Source organism: Ornithorhynchus anatinus, chromosome 7 (genome assembly GCF_004115215.2).
Source record: "Ornithorhynchus anatinus isolate Pmale09 chromosome 7, mOrnAna1.pri.v4, whole genome shotgun sequence".
NCBI classification, from domain to species: domain Eukaryota; kingdom Metazoa; phylum Chordata; class Mammalia; order Monotremata; family Ornithorhynchidae; genus Ornithorhynchus; species Ornithorhynchus anatinus.
In genome coordinates, this window is record NC_041734.1 from 26,329,668 (window position 1) to 26,346,746 (window position 17,079).

General features: G+C 44.6%; 1 protein-coding gene across 1 annotated transcript in view; it reads left to right on the forward strand.

The window, feature by feature from the left end:
- The first annotated feature begins 579 nt into the window (after positions 1–579).
- The window catches only part of CPS1 (carbamoyl-phosphate synthase 1), a 178,035-nt gene continuing 161,535 nt past the window's right edge, over positions 580–17,079 (forward strand). The window contains exon 1 of the mRNA XM_029068816.2: positions 580–698. The gene's annotated coding sequence lies outside the window, so the exon portion shown is untranslated. The remainder of the gene's footprint in view (positions 699–17,079) is intronic.

The following is a 17,079-nucleotide window of genomic DNA, read 5'->3' on the forward strand; positions in this document are numbered from 1 at the left end:
CCCTCTTCTAGGCTGAGCATTGTAATTGCATGGTTTCTCTAGACTGTAAACTCATCTCTAGACTGTAAGTTCAGTGTAGGCAGGGAATGTGCCTTCCACCTCTGTTGTAATGTACTCTCCCAAGTGCTTAGTACAGTGCTCTGGACACAAGGTAGGCAATAAATACAACTGATTGATTTCTTCTCATGTCAGAGGATTCTTTTCAAGAGTCCCAGTAACACTGAATTTTTTCCAGGGACTCTCGTGCATCTCACATTAGCCGCTGGTGTAAAAATCAGTTCACCTTTCACTCATATGAGATCCTCCTAATTATTAAACTATTGCAAAGTGGTTTAATTCTGCTTTAGATATAAGGTGATTAGCTAGCTTCCAAGGTGTAGGGGGAGGGGATGGATTTCAAGAACACATTGAATTAAACTGAATGAGAATCAGCTGGTTTCTTGGGATGTAAGGATCACGTGGGAGCCTGTTGACTAATGCCAGCAAAGATCCAATCACAGAAACCATTTTAGATGGCCCCTCACCTCCTATTAACACCCCCACCCCCATCTTCCTTCTAAGTCAGCTGATGGAGTGAGGCCTGTAGTTATTAGAATGCGACAGTCTCCTGGACTTTGAATCTCTTTCTTTTCTTCTGTTGGAGATAAGGAACCACATCTTATCTCAAGTCTGAAAGGAACACCGAATCCAGTATCAAGGTAGTTGTGTATTTTCCCAGACCTAGCTTGGGGTAGTCAAGTGGAAGAAAAAGAGTAGGATCTCCTTGAAAAAGAGTCCTGTTATCCTGGGACTGGTCATGGAAATCCTGCTTCCAGTCGGGTGGGGTAGAATCTTTAACAGTCAAAGTTTTCTTAACTTTCACTTTGACGAGGCTCATCTTTTCTTAACTGCTGGTATACAAGATTTGGAGAAGAAGGCACGGCGGTGAGCTGAGTAATTCTTTGGATACAGATGACAAGTGCTTGAGAAATTTTAGTGTTCCTGATAGTACTCTGTAGCTTTCCTGTTTTGGTATGAACCTTTTCTTTTTTTATATATTCTTTGATCATCATATCTTTGGTGTGGGAAAGGTTGGGGGATTATTTTACTGTGATCAGGGCCTGTGAGAAATATCAAAGATCTATGAAGTCATATTAAGAGTTTATTGTGTTTTTACCAACTTGCACAGTTGTTATGTATCTGTACTCTTATCCCTGTGACCACTTAGTAGTACTTTTTCATGGTATTTGTTAAGTGCTTTACTATGTGCTGGGCACTGTACTAAGTGCTGGACTAAATACATGAAAATCGGGTTGGACCCAATCCCTGTTCTCTGTGGGGGTCCCCATCTCAATCCCTATTTTACAGAGGTAACTGAGGCACAGTGTAGTGACTTGATCACTCAGAAGACCGGTGGAGGAGCTGGGTTTAGTGCCTATGACTTTCTGATTCCCAACTGACTTTCTACTTAAGATATTATTCTCAACCAATAACATCTGTAGAAATGCATTTTACAGTGTCTGGGGAGCTTGAGTGGGTTCAGAAGGAAGATAAAAAGTGGATTGGGGAGGTCTTTCTGGAGAAAATCCCACAACTCCTTTCTGTAGTGTGAAGTAAATTTGGGGCTGCTGGGAGGCTTAGTGGTCTAAATATGGGGGAGCAGCATGGCCTGTGCAAAGAACCCAGGTCTCTGAGTCAGGGGATCTGAGTTCTAACCCTAGCTTTGCTATGGTCTGCTGTATGATATTGGACCAGTCATTTTACTTCTCTGTTCCTCAGCTTCCTTATCTATAAAATGGGGATTCAATACCCATTCTCCCCCCACCCTGCCCTTAGCTGTGAGCTTTTGTGTCTGACTTGTTTATTAAGTGCTGAGGTTGATAAGCATGTAACTAATCCTAAAATGTAAATTATAATTATTTGTTCTCAATGGGCTGTTTTAAAAAGATCCAAATGTGGTTGAGGAAAGCGAACCTCTCTTGGGTAAAGGGCTACTCTGGCTTTAAACAGTCTTCCACTGGGGCTGGAAACAATCTCTGGAGGGTCAGTCAATTAGTCTATCAACCAGTGGTATTAATTGGGTGCTTACTGTTTTACAGAGCATTGTAATAAACTCTTGGAATTGAACAATGCAACAGACTTCAGACACAATCCCAGCTCACAAAGAACTTACAGTCTAAAGAGTCAGGGTGTAGTAAACTCAAAATTCTTCCCTAGAAACACTGATGCGATAGAGGTGAGGTAGCAGAACATTGCAGTGTCTTTCCTGAGGAATTAAGGTTGGGTGGCCAGGAGACTGTTTCTGGAGTTCAGCTGAAGAGGCCCCCCAACTTTCCTGCCCCAGAAAGTTGTGGATGAACTATCTGATTAATTCAGTTTGGGACTGGAAGTGCTTAATATCACTGAAATTATTTGGTAGCTAAATTCAGACCTATAAGAGGGCCCCTTCTTCCCTTTCCTCTAACCACTCGCCAATGTAGGTCGAACCAGATCTCCCAGGGCCCCAAGTCTGTTCCTGATGGGAGGTGAAGTGCATAAGAGAGGACCTGAGGTCTTGGGATCTCGGAGGTACCTCTTTGGGCTCTGGTGCTCTCGATGTCCTGGAAGATTCAATATCTTCCCTCCCCTTTGTGCCTTTCTGTGCACAAGTCATCATTCAGAGGTATTTCTTGAGCATTTGCTATGAGCAGAGCACTGTCCTACATGTTTGGGAGAGTGCAACAGAGGAAGAAGATATAAACCATACTCTTAAGGATCTTACAGTTCAGCAGGGAAGAAAAGCAGGACACAGAAAGAAGGGGTGAGGCCTAATGGACAAGGTACAGGCCTGACTGACTAATCTTGGCTCTGCCATTTGCCCGCTGTGTAACCTTGGATGAGTCACTTAACTTCTCTGTGCCTCAGGTGCCTCATCTGTAAAATGAGGATGAAGACTTTGAGCCAGAGACTGTGTCCAACCTGACTTGCTTGTATCTACCCCCAGCACTTAGTACAGTGCCTGGCAAATAGTAAGTGCTTAAAAATACCCTTTTTTAAATGTGTCCATTATTTCTGCTTTACAGGGAGGACCTGAAGCATGGACAGGTTTGAATGAGGTCCTAGAGTGACTGCCTGGAACACTGCTTCTGGTCAGAGGTAGTCTACAGATGCTTAGGAAAATCCCAACAGAAATGACTGCATGAGGAAGGGATGGGATGAGGGGAATACTTTTGTGGGGAAAGGGATCTTTTTTAGTTCTTCTGAGTTTGGGTAACGTTTAAAATGAAGCACTTTCTTGGTAGTCAGTATTTCCTCACACCCAGTCCCGCCCCTGTTTTCTTGCAGCAGGCCTGCCTTCCCTTTGATGTTTCCGATGCACCCTTACCCACCCAGCTAGATAGTGTTTGCCTGCTGGGCCATTTACCCAAGAGGAAGGTTGAGAGGAGCTAACTCAACTTTCTCCCCCAGCTCCTGGTCCCCTCTGACAGTGCTCCTGATCACGCCTGCAGTACCATGCTGATGGCACGTCAGCTGAGTTCTAAAATGTCTGTACTCTCGAAGTCACTTTGTGGCCTTTTGAGAAATCTTGATGATGATGATGACTGGAATTTAAGCGTTTATACCAAGCACTGTGTTGAGCCTCGACCTCGTGCTTCACAACCACTTGCCTAAGGAAATGGGGCAGGAGGGAGCTTTGTTGCCCTTCTCCCTCCCTGGGTGCTGGGAGGGGTATCTGGTGTGCGATGTGGGCACAGCTGACTACCCCTTTTGAATTTGGAGGATGCCACAGACACGCCCTGGAGCTGGGAACCTGGGATTGTACACAGTTTTTCCAGGGCTCTGGTTCTGTAGAAGGAAAATTGGAACTCAGCAGTAGATGAGGCTTAGAATGAAGCCAAGACCCATGGCCCAGAGAATTATGTTGTAAGCATAGGATCTGAACCAGTCATTCATTCAATTGTATTCACTGAGCACTTACTGTTTGCAGAGCACTGTGCTAAGCACTTGGGAAGTACAATTCAGCAACAAATGATGGTATTTAAGTGCTTCCTATGTGCTAATCACTGTTCTAAGCAGTGGGGTAGATACAAAGTAATCAAGTTGTCCCCCATGGGGCTCACACTCTTAATCCCCATTTTACTGATGAGGTAACTGAGGCCCAGAGAAGTTGAGACTGCCCAAGGTCACACAGCAGACAAGTGGCAGAGTCAGGATTAGAACCCACATCCTCTGACTCCCAAACCTGGGCTCTTTCCACTAAGCAATCACTGCCCACAGCAGGCTCACAGTCTAGAAGGGGTGAGACAGTCATCAAAACAAGTAAAAAGGCATCAGCAGCATCATTATAAATAAAGAGAATTATAGGTATATACACATCAATAAATAGAATTATAGTTACAAATATGTACATATTTACACAAGTACTGTGAGGTGGGGAGTGAGGGATAGAGCAAAAGAAGCGAGTTGGGGCAATGGGGAATTGGAGCAGAGGAAAAAGGGGACTTCCGTAGAGAGCTTGGAGTTGATGTGTCTTATTGTGGCATGGCATAGTGGATAGAGCACAGGCCTGAGAGTCAGAAGGTCATGGGTTCTAATCCAGGATCGGCCACTTGTCTGTGTGGGACCTTGGGCAAGTCACTTAACTTCTCTGGGCCTCAGTTACCTCATCTCTAAAATGGGGATTGAGACTGTGAGACCCACATGGGACAGGGATTGTGTCCAGCCTGATTTTGCTTGAATCTATCCCAGTGCTTGGTGGAGTGCCTGGTACATAGTAAGTGCTGAACAAATACCATTATTATTATTATTAGTCTGAGCACCTCTCAGCTGGAAACTCCTGCTTTCTGGGGGTTGGCCTTTCTGCCTGGAATGAGCTAGTGGCTCTTTTGGTTCTGTTTTTGGGGGCTCCTCTGGCAGGCAGCGATGAAGAGCCTAGGCACTCTCACCCCTTAACTGCTGCAGTTTCTCTGAATTCACTGAAGCTGTGGCCTTGAGGAATATCTGGGTCCTGGGGTCATAGTTCAGTTTCATTTTCATGGCAGCTTGCAGTATGGCCATGCTCCCCACTAGAACACACCACTGTCTCTGTGGTGTGGGTGGTCCAATGAGACACTTGCATAGCCTGAGCACTAGCACAGCCCAGGAGAGATTTCCTCTCCTCTGCTACTCCAAGGTTATCAGAAATGACTGTCACTTGATTTGCATGAGGAAATCATTCATGGTTGAATTGTGTTTTCTAAAGAACTTTGACAATTACTGGCTAAACTAGGCTGCTTTGGGGTCTTTTATGGTTAGCTCACTGATTTGGGAAGTGGAGTGGCCTAGAGGATAAAGCATGGCCCTGGGATCTAATCCTGATTCCACCATTTGCTTACTGTATGACTTTTGGGCAAGTCACTTAACTTCTCTTGCCTTAGTTTTCTCAAGTATAAAATGGGGGTTCAATACTTGACCTAATTTGAATCTATCCCAGATTTTAGAGTAGTGCTTAACAAATAGCATAATAATTGTTGCCTCCATGTTACCGTAATGCTACTAAACAATGCACTGCACCCTAATGGACTGAAAGTCACTGCTCCTTTCAAAGGGGAGGTGATCTTAACTTCTGGGAGAATTGGACTCAGGCTACCAGTGAACTACTTCTTTGGGCTCCCATAAACCCTAAAACCCCTGGCTCTTATATCCATCTTCTCTCTCGATATGGTACGACATAAAGGAGTAACTCGTGTCAGCCCAGACCCCAAGTGACCCCTCCCCCATTCCCCATCTGCAAAAGATACCATTGTATTTGGGCATTGGCCGGGTTCTGGTCTAAGTCTCTGACAGCAAGAGACACCCCTTATGTGACTAGAGCTGAATTTATTGCTTTGGGCTTCCAGAAAGACCCTTGTCCCCCCAGCAGGACACCTAAGAAAGATCCTCTAGGAAAGCCTCTCGTCCTTCCTTTTAGGCTCACATTTTTATCACCTGTGGCTTGATTGAAGGCTACCCAGAGGGCAGAGCGATATTAGCTACTTCTTTCTGTGCCTACACAATCCACTATGTAGGCTTAGTGTGCCCTTGCATGTTACAATCACTTGGCATGACCATTCAAATGAGTCTCTTGCAATATAAAACTAATTATCTTGCAGCACAACTTTGTGGAAAGAGCACAGACTTGGGAGATAGAGGATGTTGGTTCTAATCCTGACTGTGCCACTTGCATGCTGTGTGACCATGGGCAAGGCCCTTGACTCCTCTGTGCCTCAGTTACCTCATCTGTAAAATGGGGATTAACACTGTGATCTCCACATGGGACATTGCCTTGTATCTGCCCCAGTGCTTAGAACAGTGATTGGCACATAGTAAGTGCTTAAATACCATAATTACTTTTTTTTTTAATCTTACTACTGTGCTAGTTGAGGTCACTCTGAAGCCACAGATTAGGTTATACAACCTGGTGGGGTTCTTATCCATCTCTGGCTCCAGCAGGTGTCCTCTGTACTGTCTTGAGGTACCCCTGGATCTTCATTGTATCTCTCTTGGGGGGCTGGCCCCCCTGGAAACTGGCAACCTTACCTATCAGGAGCACCTTGATAAGCCTTTCACCTCAATTTATCAATCAGTGGTATTTATTGAGCACTTACTATGTGCCAAGCCCTGATTTAAGCACTCAGGAGTTCAAAAGAATAAGTAGACATCATCCCTGCCTTCAGGGAGCTTACTCAGAGCCCACGCACAGGCATGGATTCCCCTTTTGTGTGTTTAATAATGATGGTATTTGTTAAGCGCTTACTATGTCAAGCGCAATCCCTGTTCCATATGGGGCTCAGTCTTAATCCCAATTTTACAGATGAGGTAACTGAGGCCCATTGAAGTGACTTGCCCACGGTTACAGAGCAGATAAGTGGAAGAGCAGGATTAAAAGCCAGGTGCTCCTGCCTCCCAGGCCATGCTCTATCCATTAGGGAAACCCAAATAGATTCTGTGCAGAATGTGGCACTCCTACCAACCTGCTCAACTTGGTGTCACATGCTGAGATCCTTTTCTCCCAGGGGAACCTGAATCATCCTTTGAAGTATCCCACAGGGCATTTGAGGACATTGGCATTGCAACAAGCTGGGTCACTGAATGTCACATTCCACTAAAAAAATCAAATGAGAACTAAGCTTCAGGGGAAGGTGAGGAATATCCAAGGAATCAAAGAAAACAATGATCAGTAAGATATTTGAGAGAGGGAGTGACATGGCAAGGGGTAATTTTTTTTGTCTGAGTTCCCTTGAAGACTTTATCTAGACTGAGACTCCCACAGGCAACAGACTGTGTCAGACCTAATTGTCTTGTATTTATCCTTGTTCTTACTATGGTTTCTGGTGCACAGTAAGTGCTTGGCAAATTCCATAATTTGTATTATGAGCAGCACGGAAATTTCATAAACTCAGAATCATTCAATGGAGAGGGTGTCATCCATCTTGCATCAGGCCTCTGAAGCTGCACTGCCCCTTAATTTGGTCTAGCCCATAGCCTCACTGTGAGCAGGGATCACATCTGTGTATTCCATTGTACCTTTCCAATTGCTTAGTATAATTTTCTGCACACCATGTGCTCAGTAAATACCATTGAGTGACTACTGATTATTTTCTTCTTACATTTAAAATCCTTTTCTCTTCTGATGAGGCCTAGTGGCAAGAGCACAGGCATGGGAGTCAGAGGATGTTGGTTCTAATCCCAGCTCCACTGTTTATCTTCTGTGTGATCTTGGGCAAGTCACTTAAATTCTCTTTGCCTGAGTTACCTCATTTGTAGTAAATTAGGGATTAAGACTGCCTCATGTGGGACAGGGACTGTGTCCAACCTGATTAGTTTGTATCTATCCTAGTACTTAGAACAATGCTTGGCACATAGAGATTAACTACCATACCATTTCTCAAATTACATTCTCATTTGGCTGCCTAAACCCAGTTTTCTGAAAATTTTCCATAGCTTTTGAGGCTTCTCCCATCAATCTCTTCTTTGTAAAGGTAGAAAGGAGTCAAGAGACTCTTTGCGGGTTTAACAGACAACAGACAAGTCCCTCCCTATAAATTCAACCAGCCAACCAAGTTTCTTTTTCCTCCCACAAGCTCAAGGTGACCTGAATGGACAGTGCAAGGAACACAAACAGATCCAGTGTCAATTCCCCAGTACACATGGGTGTGTTAGCCCTGGAAATCCTTTGGGGATGTTCTACTCATGGCTCTCAGGTTCAGAGACTGGTATTAATAGAAAAGATGTTGGCTTCTTCCCTTCTCTGAAACATCAGGTTTCCTCTGAACCCATTAGCGTCTGAAAACTGTAGTTGAAATGAAATTTGTTCTTGCAGTACTTTTTAATGGTGTCTGTTTTGTTGTTTTATATTTGCCTAAGCACTTGATACAGTGCTCTGCACACAGTAAGTGCTCAGTAAATATGTTGATTGATATTCATTAGGTGCTTACTATGTTCCTGGTACTGAAGTAAGCACTGGGGTAATTACAAAATAATCAGGTTGGAGGACAGTCTCTGTCCCACATAGGGCTCCCAGTCTTAATCCCCATTTTACAGATGAGGTAACTGAGGCTCAGTGAAGTGACTTGCCTAAGGTCACACAGGACAAATGGTGGAGACAGGATTAGAACCCAGGTTGTCTGACTCCAGGCCCATTTTCTTTCCATTCTGCCACACCAGTTCTCTATCTGACCCACTCTCATAATCTCTACTTTTGTAGGACTCTGTTCTAGCTCAGCTCAGAAATCCGGCCGCACTGTGAGGTCTGTCCCCACTGAGGATGAATCCCAATAATTAACTTTAACAGCGGCCAGAGATAATGCTGAAAGCAAGTCCAAAAGGCAGGGCAGTGGACCTCTACCCTGGGGAAAGCAGTCAAATGGGCAGGAAGTCGGGCCCTAAGAAATAGCCCTCATTGGGTTGGATTCTCCTGGGAGTAGATTGGGTGGGATGGCTTTCTCCTGAAAGTCAAGCCAAGGGAGCTTTGGCATAATTCGAATGGAGTAGTCAGGGTGAGCGGCTGGTGGGCTCAGAATTTTCCACCGTGTCATTCAAGAGCAACCTTCCACCCTTTGACCTCACAAAGTCGGCACCTTCAAAGGGTATTGCCCCATATGCTGCCGTGCAGATCTTAAATCTGTTTAATTAGGGGAGGGTCTGCTCTCCCCCACTCGCACGTGACCCATGGATTGCCGTCAGACAGCCCAGCCTCATGGTCAGTGGGTGCAGTAAGAGCCTTGCATAATTATTTGCGTGTTTGCTCTCTGCAGAAATTGAACAACAAGTCAAGCAGAGCTGTTTGTTCTGTCCTGCAGGCTGGATGGGCAGAAGGAATTGCTGAGTTGATGGTCCTTACTGAAAAACTGATGTCGTTTTAGAATTCATTCTTAGAAAAGCATTTCTGTGGACTGATTAGTCACTCAACCTCCTATATGGGGTATCAGTGCTGAGAACTATGTGACCTCTCTTTTAGGGGGGTAAATTTTGGGGCAAAATACCCACTTCACTCTGAGGCATTCACTGAGTGCTTACTGTGTGCAGAACACTGGACAAGAGTTTGGGAGAGCACACTAGAGTAATTAGGCATAATCTCAGCTCTCAAGGAACTTGCACTTCAGCTTAGAAACTATGGCAAATGGGTTATCTTTCTTACTGAGTGCATTGGAAGGTCGACTTGGATTTTTTTTGTGTCCCATCCGCTCCCCCAGATCGTCCCTTGTCAGCTGTGTGACTGTGGGCAAGTCACTTCACTTCTCTGTGCCTCAGTTTCCTCATCTGTAAAATGGGGATGAAGACTGTGAGCCTCACGTGGGACAACCTCATTCCCCTGTCTCTACCCCAGCACTTAGAACAGGGCTCGGCACAGAGTAAGCGCTTAACAAATACCAATATTATTATTAAATATCCCAATACCTTTTCAAGCCTCTTCAAATTTTTCTGATCCTGGGAGGAGGAGACAATGACCACCTCTAGCTGGATATTACAATTCTTTGAGCCTCAGTGTTTGTTTTTTCAATATTTTTTTATCATCACTGTCTGACCATGCTATTTTTGAAGACATCATATAACTCAATTTCTTGATTGCACTGACTCCTCTCTGTTCCAGGACCCCTCTGGGTAAAGTCAGAAGAGAGACAATAAGATGCAGATGGCTAGAACTGACTGGTGAAAGAGCCATTAGAGTATCAGAAGCTAGGAAAGTTAGCTAGCTTCTAAGGAATTTCCCCAGTCTGTATAACTTTCAGACTGCTCTCCACTTGAGAAACCTTTCCTCACAGCCAGGCCAAGGAAATGAATCAGTAGTGCTTCAATCATTTGCAGTGATACCTAGGTAGGGTTACTTTGGCTTTCAGCCATTGTTCAATTACATCAGAGACTATGGAATCCTATGCTTTGTTCCTTTTTAAGATCAAAGGTTCTTAGGCCCAGAAGTGATCACAGAGGTCACTCAGCCCCTTGAGTGGGAATACCTACAGGTCACTCAACTCACCATCTCTCTACAGTCACATCTGACAGTGATCCCCATCCTATTTTCCAGGAGCATCCAGACCTTCCTCATCAACCATTCCAACATTTCCCATCTCAGAATTTCCCACAGACTTTTTATCTAACCCAAATTCCCAATGTGCAACTTAAACTTGCTTCCCTTTGTTATAATAGTTATTGGCTAGACCTGATTATCCTGTGCCCCAGCACTAAGAATGGTGTATGATGCATCAAAAATCCTTTATAAATATCATGATTATTAGAATTTTCATTATCCTTGTCAACTAGGTACCAGCTCTGGACCTTCTCTTCCCACAGTTGAGTGATCCCATTTCCATTTTTCGGGATCTCCTCCAAGTCTTTCCCTAGTTCTACACATCTCCCCTTTGATCATTTCTGGGTTAGATTCAATTTTCCAGGAATGGGCAATTCAGAAGGATCGTGACGGAGGGTAAACTTTCACTTGCCCTAGGATGCCGTACGGGACAGCGGTTGGCTCAAGGTGATCTCGGAATGCTCTCAGACTTCTGGATCTCTTTGGCAGAGCCAAGTTTCTTTGGCTTGAATTTTTACAGGTTATTGCTTGTGCTGCTGAGTGTTGCCCTGGTTGTTTCTTACCTCAACTTGAATTTACCAAACTCCTTGTGAGTGCAGCCCCTCGTGTGGAATCACCATCTCCCCACAAGCTGGCAGCCCTGGTTCATGGTAACCCCCTGATCACCCCAAACTCCAATGCCAGCCTGGATGACTGATTCACCAATATCCATTCTTTGGGCCCAACCCTGCAACTAATAATGCCCCTGCCACGACGGTTGACTATTCTATGTCAAACCTGATTATTTTGCATCTTTCCCAGGGCTTAGTATAGTGCTTGACATGTAGCAAGTGCTTAACCAATACAATTCTCCCTACTCATCTGGACCATAGTTTCTTGTCAGTTAACATTGCCTTTTAGGGAGGGACTGAAAAATCTCTCTATGAAATTGCATCTCATGATTCTCCTTCCCTGTTGCAAATAGAGGTAAGAGTATTTTTCCCGGGTCTAGAAATTTAAACTTACAGGTTTGTAGATTTATTTCTCACCTGACTTTTAAGGACAGGCTTTGTGTTGGGTGAGTTCCAATTTTCAGGCTCTTGACTAATCCTCTATGGGATATCCCAAAGAGGAACCAATGGTCCCTGCACTGACCACTGAGGCAGCAGGGTGAGGATTGCCAGCCGTTTATTTTTTCACAATATTTGTGCACTCCCACAGATATTCCACCCTCCAGGTTGAGGTCAGTTTTCCCCTATTCCCAACAATGGAAAAAACAAAGGTTAAAACACAAGCCCTATGCAGCCTGCTCTTTCCTCTGTTTCTCTTTTTTGACCTATTTGAAGACCTCTTAACTGTAAATTCCTTGTGGGCAGGTAACAGATATGTCCATCAAATTTGTTATATTGAACTCTCCCAAGTGCTCTGCACTCAGTAAGTTCTCAATAAATGATTTTTTTCTGACCCTTTTTTAATTAAAAAAATGTATTTAATTGCTTACTGGGTCAGGCACTGATCTAAGCAGTGGGGTAGATACAAGGTAATCAGCTTGGATACGGTCCATGCCCCACATGGGGATTAAGACTGTAAACCCTATTTTACAGATGAGGTAACAGGTACAGAGAAGTGAAATGACAAGTGGTGGTGCTGGAATTAGAACCCAAGTCCTGCCTCCCAGGACCATGCTCTATTAGGTCATACTGTTTCCTAAATTGTCTATGTGAATTTCATACTTCCAGCTCCCTGCCCAATTTCTCTGAGCTCTGCCTGGCCCCCTTCTATTACTTCCTCTGATCTGGGTTGCCCCTTGGGTTTGGACTTGTAGGAAATTCAGAAGATATCCACTGGGGACTCCTGTCATCCTGCCCCACCTGGGCCATGGGGACACCCTTGGAGGGTATTTGCCTAAAGAACATCTGACTTCTGTAGACTCCTTCACCTTTGTGAAAGCCTGTCTGCTGACATGTTTTCTAAAAATTCCTGTATTCCTGTGGATTTCTCTCCCTCCTTGTGTTGTTTTCTGCTTTCCCTTTGCTGCCTCCCACCTCTCCTTGTCTGTAAATACTAAATAAAAGCTGGGGGACTGGGGGCAGGAGGGATATGCCCTGCTCAATTCCCCAGCCAGAAACTGGATCCCAGTGCTTGACAGGTGGACAGCCACTTTATATTGGCTTTCTCTGGAGAATTAAAGTTCCATATTTTCATCAGACTAAGCTCCTTGAGGTCAGAGCCTGCTCACTTTACTTCTGCAGTATTGTTTCAAGGGCTTCTTTCAATTCCTTTCACGCAGTATGATTGATTTGTTTCCCTCATATTCTGGGCCTTGGGAAGGTTGCTAGCCTCTTAGCTAAGGGGCCCACAGTATACTCCACCACAGGCCTCTTCTGGCGTCTTTCTCTCTTTCAACTCCCATGAGAGACTTCCGCTTACCATTTTCCGCTACTTCCTGGCCCTGGCAGAATACATAACTGTTCACAATGGACCAGGAGGCACTGTTTCCTTCTTTTTCTCCCTGCTAAAGCTTAGCCGACTTTCCTTCCTCAGGTCTTATAAAGAGTGTAATCAGTCCACATTGTCCCAATTAACTAGGAGGGTTAAGTCACTGCTGTGGGACCCGGGAAGTCTTCTTCCCCAGCTTGAGAATTTCAGGAAGTTTTCAGTATGACTCCTTCTCCTTCCTTTGGCTTTCTTTGCCACCTTCCTGGGGCTTCCTCATTCTACTGAAGCTGTGGAGCTTCCTTCTGTCCTCCTGGGAATCATCCTTTCCAATGGTATTTTTGTCACCGCTCCATTGACCTAGTTAAACTTTAACCTCAGTTCTAGATTAATTAGTCTCTTTCTGATGATATTTCCTTTCCCATGCCTGTGGTCCCCACTCCCACCAGAACTCTAACCCCTTTGTAACCTGCCAGGATGGGAGCTGGTGGTTGCCCGCGGGCTTGGCTAATCACCTCCTGAGCCTGTGTTAGGGTAGCAGCTGGAGGCCTCTGGCTTCTCTTAGACAGTCCCTACTTTCCTTCCTAACTGCCCATTCTGCACTGAGCTATTCCTGCTCTCCCCAATCAGGTGTCAGTCCCTTTCTAATGGAAACTCATTGTTAGAGAAGCAATGGAGGCTAGGAGAAAGAGCATGGGTCTGGGTGTCAGAGGAACTGGGTTCTCATTTTGGCTCCATCAGTTGTCTGTTGTGTGATCTTGTGTAAGTCACTTCACTTTTTGGAGAAACGTCAGTCTCCTCATCCGTAAAATGTGGATTCAATGCCCGTTCTCCCTCCTACTTAGACTGTGAGAACCTGTGTGGGACAGGAACTCTGTCTGCTCTGATTAACCTGTATCTACCGCGGTCCTTGCCATACAAAGTTCTTAGCTGGTACCATTATTATTATTGAGACCACACAGTCTGGGGGAGAGTTTCTGCTGGCAGTAGGGAGAGGGCTCATCTAGCTTGTCACTAACCCTATGATCTGGGGCAAGTTCCCCTCCAGACTGTAAGTTCCTTTTCAACAGGGATCATGTCTCCCAACTCTGTACTGTATTCTTCCAACTTCCTAGTACAACATTCTGTGCACAGCATGAGCTCAATGAATATGATTGCCCCTTGGTTCTGCTCTCTGGAATATCAGTTCAATTGTATTTACTGAGCGTTTAATAATAATGTTGGCAGTAAGCGCTTACTATGTGCAGAGCACTGTTCTAAGTGCTGGGGGAGATACAAGGTAATCAGGTTGTCCCACGTGAGGCTCACAGTTAATCCCCATTTTACATATGAGGGAACTGAGGCACAGAGAAGTGAAGTGACTCACCCACAGTCACACAGCTGACAAGTGGACGAGCTGGGCTTCGAACCCATGACCTCTGACTCCCAAGCCCGGGCTCTTTCCACTGAGCCACGCTGCTTCTCTACTGTGTGCAAAGCACAGTACTGTATCAGGAAATCGTCTGCCCCTCCCCCAGACCCTTGCCACCTCCCACAGTGGTGGGAGGTGAAGAAAGAGCCAGCCGTGCTGGGAAAGAGCATCGTGGTGCTCGGAACAGAACTTTCGATTAACCGCCCTGTCAGAATCACCTGATTTATCAGGAGTCAACTCTAATGGTCTCAAAAGCCCTTGGCTTGGGAGACTATGTTTTGAATGAGGCTTTTATCAAAAGCACTCATGTAGAATCAATCAGTTATATTTACTGAGTACTTGTGTGCAGAGCATGGTACTGTATTTATATCTACCGCAAGGCTTAGAACGGTGCTTGACATTAATGTCATTGTTGTTGTTATTACTAAGCACTTGGGAAAGTACAATAAAACAGAGTTGGTGGACCTGTTTCCTGCTCATAGTGAGCTAGCTTACAGTCTAGAAGATGAGCTTATAGTCTAGAGGTACAAGTATACCATCCATAGGATCCCAGAGGAATCCACAGGAGAGGGAATTTTGCACAGACCCGGGCCATGGTATTTTTCTTTTAAATGGTATTAACTTAGAACAGTGCTTGGCTCATAGTAAGTTATTATTGCTATAATAACTTAATTATTATTACGAGCTTACTATGTGCCAGGCATTGTACTAAGTGTGGGGGTTGATACAATCTAATCAGGTTGGAAACAGTCCCCGTCCCACATAGGGCTCACAGTTTTAATCCACATTTTACAGATGAGATAAGTGAGACAGAGAAGGTAAGTGACTTGCCTGAGGTCACATAGAAGATGAGTGGCTGAGCTAGGATACCAGCCCAGGTCCTCTAACTCTCAGGCTTGTGCTCTTTTCACTAGGCCTCACTGCTTCTTAAGTAAAATGATCACCCACACTATCTTCCCTTAGGGCTGTGTTCTTTTTCCATCATACCTACTGAGTGTATTCATATCCTGAATTATTGTGGCATGCCTTGTGGTTACCAACTCTGAGCCCTGAGAGTTGTTGCCTTGAAAGGAATGAATTGACAATTCTCTCCACTGCCCCTGGGGAGAGAGAGGAGATTGAAGTAACAGAGGTTGAGTTGTCCAAGGTCATGATGTGACAGTAGGAATTAGGCCATGAATACTGGGTCACTGACTGACTCCCATAAAGATCTATGTCCAGTGAAGAAGCACCTTCCAATATGAAACCCAAGGGATCTTTGATACTCAGCTCCTTTATATTACCCGATTTCTGGTAAGTGCTCAGTAAATACCACTGATTGATCTGGTAAGCAGAGGTCACAGAATCACATCCTCCTATCAGTTTTCAGAGGAAAAACAATTATACTCTCATGGGGAAACTGCCAAATGTAAGACAAACGTGTTTTCCCCCCACATAATTTGCCTTGTCACCTGTAATCCATATTCAGAGGGAATTCTAATTAGTGCAAAAATCACATATTTTTCTCAAGATTAAACAGCAAACCATTTCTAACCTTTAAAAGCCTGAGAAATCTTCAGGCCTTCATTTGCTGCCTAGTATTCTCCAGGGGAAACAGCCCAGTGCAAAAAATTGAAAACTGTGATAATGGAAAACATACCCATTGGAAAAGAATAGCTGATTCATAAAGACATCTGAATTTTTTTTTTTAAAGAATTTTCTCAAGGGTGATGAGTAAGCTACTTGAAATCACCCTGCTTAGAATAATCTATTTATTTCAAATTCATTGGACCCTCAATACCTCTTTCTTGTTATGTGCTTTTGTCTCTGTTTATTAAAGGATGTTTTAGCCTAAAGAAAGGGTAGAGCTGCCGGAATATTCCTAGAAAGATGTCAACCAGAATGAAACATTTTTTCCTTCTGTAGAGTTTCTGGCTGGCCCAGGCACCTGGGCTTTTGTTGGGAGGATCTCCTCCTCCTTTTCCATTTCAGTCTTCACCCCTCAGAGGAATTTATTTTGCATGTAAGTTTAGACTCATCATTAAAATTCAGGTTTCTCCCCAAACTGTCTGAAATCCGTCATCTTCTTCTCTTGGGAATGATGGGAGACCTCCTGTTGACATTTGTAAAATGTGGCTATGTCCAGCCCAATCAATCAGTAGCATTTGAGTGCTTAACTGTGTGCAAAACACTATTAAATGCTTGGGAGAGTATAATGCAACAGAGTTGGTAGACATGTTCCCTGCCTACAGGGAGTTTATAGCCTATAGGGGGAGGCAGACATTAAGAGAAATTATGCCTGTGTACACAAGTGCTGTGGGGCTGAGGATGGTGGTGAATAAAGGGTTCAAATCCAAGGGTAACGCAGGAGGGAGAGGGAGTAGGGGAAATGAGAGCTTAGTCAGGAAAGGTTGCTTGGAGGAGATATAGTTTTAATAAGGCTTGGAAAGTCGGGGGAAGAGTGGTAGTCTGTCTGATAGGAAGGAGAAGGGAGTTCCAGGCAAGGGCAGAAGGAGGGTGAGGGTCAGCAGCAAGATAGATGAGATCGAGGTATAGTGGGTAGGTTGGTGTTGGAAGAGTGAAGCGAGCATGCTGGATTGAGGGAAGATAGGAGGGGGCAAGCTGATGAAGTGCTTTAAATCCAATGGTAAGGAGTAATCCACTGGGACAGGGGTTAAGATTCCTAACCTGAAATACTTGTGCTAGCTTTCTGGGTCTCCAATCAATTGATGGTATTTATTAACAGCTTACTATGTGCAGAGCATTGCAC